The following is a 7412-nucleotide window of genomic DNA, read 5'->3' as shown; positions in this document are numbered from 1 at the left end:
TTATGAAAACGTTATTTAACTTGTCCAAAAAATACAGTAATATTAAATTTTAATTTTTGGCAAAAAACTGTATTGTAAGCGAAAAGGTATGCAAAATTTATTGGATATCTATATTACGAATTGTAAATGAAAATTAATTGAACTTTTTCTAATCAATAATTCATAAAAATTATTTATCCTATCGAGATTTATTTATTTACTTAATTTATATCTATCAATGTAAATGTTTTTGGCAACTACTTGAAATTAGTAGGTATTGTTGCGATAAACATTTTGACAGAACTTACGAATACATATTTATAATGTCTAAAGTAATTTTCAAATAAAATATTTTAAATTGATTTGACATAGATAACAATAATTTTGAAATCTTTGTAAAAAGTGAATCTAATAAAAGTTGTTGTAAAACTGCAATGAAAAAATATTACAAGACTTCAAAACACCAAAACTATGTAACAAATTTTTTTATATTCGTATTTCTAATTATTTATTATTTATTACTGTTATGTTAAATATCACTTCCACTGAATAATTTATATTATTAATTATAAATTTATTATAAATTTTCCAACGAATTGAATTTGTAAAACCGTTTTCTCTTGATTACAAAAAGAAAGTGTCCAAAATTATTTTACGATTCTCGTAAATTTGACAAGACTGTAGACTAAATAAATGGCAAATTAATAGAAGTCAATTTACAGGTTTTATAATACTATCTTATTTTAATTAAAAAATTGTTTAATATCACCCAGATAAAGGTAAACTTTGTGCGAATCGGCCTACTTTTAATCCTTTAGCACTAACAATCTCGATCCATTTCTAACTAGATCGTGCTAACTTAAAAGCTATTAGCTATAAGCTACCTATACATAGGTATGTATACTATGAAGATATTTGTTTCACTTGATAAATATTTAAATGTATGATACAGAATGTAAAAAACATGTACAAAAATAAATTTGAATACTGAAATAACCGAAAAAGTTACATAAAAAACACAGTGTGTGTATATGACACTATAAAACCGATTTAAGTGATCCGAGAGGGTAAGCAATAAAAGAAATTATAGAATTTAAGATACTTCGATGAGGAATGTACACAAGGAGATACAATGTACTTAAGCGAAGTTCTGAAAATTCAAGAAAAATTAAATAAAGTAAACAAGAATTCTTTACATTTGATTATTGTATGTAAGTAATAATACGAGGGTCGGCTGAAAAGTAATCTACACTTGCGGATATCTTGAGGACGAAAAGAGATATTAAAGAAAATCGAAATATGAATGAAGGTACAAATCCTTGACTTCAAAATGATATGTTTATTTTTCAGCATAATTCTCATTTAGGGATATTTATTTTTCCACTGAAATATATATGTATGTATATAATGAATTGTATCACTGAAGTAGTCCAGCGGTTGATTCTTGATCCAAGACTTTCATACATTCTATGTGGTACATTGAGGCATTGAGGAATTTGAGGAGACGTACATGACGTATACGAAAATCTAAAAATCGGTTGTGTTACAAATACAGCACGATAACGTTGAATCGCATACGTTGCACGCAAGTCTCAATACTCTCGGAAAGTTAAAGTTTGAACCCATTCCACGTCCCCCTCTACTCATCTAATTGGGCACCTTGTAATTTTTATCTCTTTCTACACCTCAAAAAAGACTTTAAAGGCAGTGAAGACATAGATCAAGAATCAATCGTTGCAATACCTTTAATGACACAATGAAAAAACTTGTCACGCGTCAGGCGAAATAAATATCCCTAATTGGGGATAATATTAAAAAATAAATGTACCATTTTGAAGCCATGGAATTATACTTTAAGTCTTACCTCAATTTTCTTCAATACCTCTTTTCATTCTCAAGATATATGTAAGTGAGTATTACTTTTGAGGCCATTCTTGTAGATTAAGTTTTATTATTATTAACCACCAAGTGAAAGTGTTACTAACAATAAGTATACGAAAAACAAATCTTTGTGGTTTAAGTAATCGTCCTATTTAATCCGTTGTCTTACAATGTTGTAAGGAGTAATGCCAAAGCTGATTGAAATAAACATACAAAAACAAGCTTATTACGTATTAAATAAATAAAGAAAAATTAAACAATAAACTTTTTATTGAGTTTTTTAATTTGCCGTTGTTTGGTAAGTTCAATAAAAAATCAAAATTTATACCTAGCATAACGAATCGCTACAAACCGAAGAATTAAAAAAACATCAGTAGAAATTTTGAAATTTAATATTTAAATAACAGAGCTAGCCATAAAGTATTTAAATAAAATTTAAACACTGCATTAACATTATATTTCTAATTAGAAGATAAAATTACATTTTATACCGAAATTGTACTAGAAAATAATTAAAAATTTTTCAAACTGTCAGGAAGTAGATAAAAGAGAAAGAAGAGAAAAGGGTGGGTTCTAAGTAGAACGATACCAAATTATCGTAGGATAATGATAACAACTAAATGGTATTCATACCTAAACAAAATATTTGTAGAATTTATTTTAGATAACAACACATATAAATAGACAAATTATGTAAACAAATAACTAGAATATTTTACTTAATAAATCTTAACTCACGTTTATTACATTTATAAAGATAACTTATAAACATAGTGACAATGTCTAAAAAAATATGTAAATACATATTGCATGATTTCAATAGTAAAACTTTTTCGTAAAACTCCTTCGTAAATTGTAAAACCTAATTAAGCTACTAAGCATTAATATATGAATAGGTATATTAAATTTCGCGTTGACGAAAAGCATTTTAATCGAGATTAAGCACTAATTTGTTAAAAATACAATTGTTATAATTATTACATAGTTACTTTAAAAATATGTATAATAGTAATGTAACACAAATATAAAAAACGAATATTGATTGCTACTAATAAATCACTACTATACAGAGTGTAACAAATACCAATACGTACGTTGAAATATTCTAAGGAGTGGTAGGAGAGCTCAAATGGAACACAAAATGTCCTATGATATAGAGTCCTATCTGCTTCCATTTTGCAATAATAATGTCTTAAAGTTAACATACCTATATGCTAAATGTACTTACGATCAGAGGATTCTGTAATTTTACAGATGTATTAAAAGGCGGAAATAAAGCAAAATAGTCATAATACATTGTGTTGTATCTTTTACAATTTAACTTATATAAAGTTTTGAAAATCCGAGAACTATTTCCTACAAACATCTTGAATTTTTAAAGTTTCATCTAATTGAACCATAAAACATACAACAAAATGTATTCAGACTCTTTTGCTCTATTTCTGCTATTCAACGCATCTGTAAACTTACAGGATCCTCTGAATGTTAATATATCATATAGGTACATTAACTTTAAAGCATTATTATTGCAAAATGGAGGCAGATCGGGAACTATGTTAAAACATTTTACACTTCATTTGAGCTCTCCTACCACTCCTTAGAATATTTCAACATACTTCTTACACACTATAGATATGTCTATCTATTTACTTTTCTTAAGTTACGAAATTATTCGAATACTTACGAACGGTGCTATATGTCATATTATAAACCCCGTGATTATTGTAAATTCACAGGAATTTGCAAAAACATAACGAAGATTGGCAATAAACAATAGACCGTTTTACACCGGAAATTATTCTGTTGTACTCTGAGCGTTTATCAGCTCCCTCCAGATATAGGTACTAATTTTATCTTCTAAAGACTTAACGCAATAGATTTGAATTACGTTAGAAAGTGTTTGTTATTTTATGCAAGTTATTTATAATACCTTCACGCGCTTGTACGCGTTGGCATCTGCTTTAGAAATGCAATAGAAGGCGAGGTGTGTGCGTATGAATCTTGCATAACTGAAGTAACTTAATTTTGTAGGCTTACACGAAATACGTGTGAATATGAATTGTATATTGGCTGACAGACAGGAAAATGAGAAAATATATCTTGTCAAACAGAAGAAGACAAAAAATTTTTCAGGTAATTTGTTGAAAAGATAATTTCGATTATCTTAAATAATTCTTAAATAATCGTTTATCTTACAATTTTGTAAAAATATTGTAATTCCTTGTAATTCAATTTTCCATATTCTTGACTTGTCAAACATCAAACTCGTAATCAAATATCGGACTCGGGTAATATAATTATTCTTTTATTGAACAAACACTAAATGTTATTTATACCAATTTCTGAAAATTCCAATAACGATACACAGAAATAAAAATTAGAAGTTTTATGGTTCATTTATACGCTTAAACATTCTGTTGTATTTTTTCCATTTCTGATACAGTTTTGTACAACATAAATTAAAATATTTAGAAATATTAAATTAAAAAGATTTAAATAGAAATAAACCTTATACTTTTTGTTTATCTGATTCATCTTTCTAACATATCTGTTTATGATAAATCGTGATTGTTCTAGAAAAATGATTCAATACTAAAAAGTTGGAGATTCGTGGCTGTAATAATTTTATCTATGATCTCTTCCAGGATACAGAATACAATATACAACAACTTGATAATGATAATACAATTAGTGAAAAATGAATTACTTTAAATGTCTAATAGAAATCCAAAATCAAAACTAAGATTGTTTATTCTAACAATATGTTCAATAAGAATTATAAACAATAAAAATAAAAGTTTTTCTGTAATACAGATATATATTTTATTCGTCAAAATTAAAAAAGTATTAAACAAATTTCATGTAGGTATTATTCTTGACATATTCCCTTTTCTATTCAATACTTCCTATGAAACTATTAATTACTTATATTATGATTTTAATATCTTTTATTCTAAAAAAGTATATTAATTATATGTATTACATTGTTAAATTAAACTAATAAGCATTAATTTGGTAATTTTATTTAACTTATGAAACCTTTTCTAATAAAAGTTCAAAAGTAACTTGTTTGTTAAAATGTCTGTTCTACAAGAACGTTTTTTAAAACAATTTCTAATTGTAATATTTTCTTCCATAAAAATTCCATAGAAACAGATGTCCTCTTAATCCTTAACTATTGATATAGAATCTGACAGACTCAGCGTGATACATTTTTATTGTTGCCCTCATCCAATTATGGGAGATTTTATAATGAAAATTGAAACCATATAAAGGGTCCACGGGAAAAAGGGGAAATGTCAATTTTAACGAATTTTCAGTTTAAGATTTTTTATATGTTTCTGTGTGTTCTCTTTATCACTGTATATATTGCATTGTAAATTAAACTTTTTTTGAATTTTATAGTTATAAGAAACTGAGGTGTATATATGTACAACAAAAAATTGGGAATATTAAAGAAATACAGTACAAGGAAGGAGAATGTTTCAGGTCTCGCCAATATTTCGGAGACCTACAAGTTTGAAACATATTTTTTAGAGAAAAAGCCTAAAAATTCTACTCTGAACTCTCGAAGATGACGTCCAGACTAAAAGATAAAAAACGAAAACGCCAAGGCGACGGTCAAGACAACGATACTGCATTTCTGGTCAAGGTCCGAAATGAAAAGCAAATTACACAAGAGAAAGTTGTAATAAAAAGAATTTTGTTTGACATTCCATCTTTCTGCATACAATATTGTTGAAAGAGTTCTCATTTTTTAGATTTCATTATGTTATACAGGGTGTTCTGGAGATGTCTCGCCAAACTGCGAAGACTTAACTACATGCAAAAATAGAAAGAAATTTATATAAAGTTTGATAACAAATACTTTGTTATAGAGTTATAAACAAATGCATGAAATAGATAACAAGTATTTTCTATCATAGCACATGAAAGATCCATTGTTTTTATTCGATCTGAGTAGGTACATACTCTTTATTTCTGGTAACAAACAATTTCGTATCATTAATAGTAAATACAATAAATAGTGATTACTTACTATTTTTAAATTCTCATTTCAAAATCATTTTCGTCTGTTTGCATAAGGTACTTTTGCTGTCATGACACTGTATAACTAGGCAGTAGCATTAAATTTCACTGTCACATCTAGTTTTCACAACCAACGCCATGATATAAAAGTTACGATTTATTGTCATGTAAAAACTTACCAATAGAAGCTTGACATCCATAAACAATGGAAATAGTCATTTTCTATTACACTAACTATTCACAATATAGAACTGATTGTCACCAAATGATAAACAACAGGTAACTATTCAGATTAAATAAACACATTATTTGTTTATAACTCTATAATAAAGCGTTTATTGCCAAAGTTTATACAACATTGTGTTCTTATTTTTGTATATAAATAAAATTTTCGCAGTTTGCCGGGGAAACTCCGAGACACCCTGTATATTACTTAAAATTACGAGTAACATTTAAAATTAATGCGGAATAAAATAAAAAGATAAAATGATATTTTATTTTGAGATATGAGAAAATATGAAGTTGTGACATTATATTGAAAACTAAATTTTCGTTTTCTGAGAAATGCTACAAGTTAACATTCCTGCCTTTTTCTGTATACTCTTTATTTACCATACATCGTTCCTATATAACAATTATTAATTCTATATAACTACATAAGTATATAGCATACCATATAAAGTTATATTAATTTTAAAAATATTTAATGTGAGTACTTAGGTTTTAGACGAAGACTGTGTCAAGGGACGAACGAAAGATACGAGTTCAAACAAAATTTTTTTGAAAATGGAAGATAACTCTTTCGATCCCTGATTTTAAAGTAATGCTTCAATATAATTGGAGTTCACTTGTTTAATTGTTAAGTTTTTTGAAATCTAGCAACTGTTTTCAAAGACTCTGCAAGGTTTATTAGTGTCAACAGAGAAGTTGGTTATTAATTTTTGTTAGATAGCTGATAGACTGTGTGACGCTAAAAACAACATGATACTTCTATCAAAGACATACTTTTTATTGCTTGGCAGCACCTTTTTTGGCAATACGAAATCGTAATAATAGACCAAAACATTTTATAAGTACCAGCAACTATGAAATTTTACATTCAACTTGAAACGTGAAGCTACGTCTTCACTGAAGCAACAACGAAGAACTTTTGGTTGCTACTTAATATCTTAAAGAAGTCGATACTTATTACCAAATGTTTCTCCAAGTTTCTTCGTATTTCTGTTGCCAGCAACAGATCTCTCCTTGAAACCGAAACAAAACCCAATCATTTCTCGGATTATATTGCCTCAGTATGGATAAAATGATTCTGTACGATGATGCATATTAGAAACATTTTGGAACATGCAACAACAAGAGGCGACAAGATGTTTCTCTCAATGGGGATATAATTTAATGCACGAGCAGAGATGAGAGTCCCGCGATTAAGTTCGAGTACGCAACAAATCGAGTGAAACGATGACGTTGTCACCGATAACTCATAGTCGTTGGGACGCAGAGAATGGCCGGGGTGGGGCCTGCTC

Source organism: Calliopsis andreniformis, chromosome 12 (genome assembly GCF_051401765.1).
Source record: "Calliopsis andreniformis isolate RMS-2024a chromosome 12, iyCalAndr_principal, whole genome shotgun sequence".
NCBI lineage: Eukaryota > Metazoa > Arthropoda > Insecta > Hymenoptera > Andrenidae > Calliopsis > Calliopsis andreniformis.
This window is presented reverse-complemented; position numbering follows the sequence as displayed.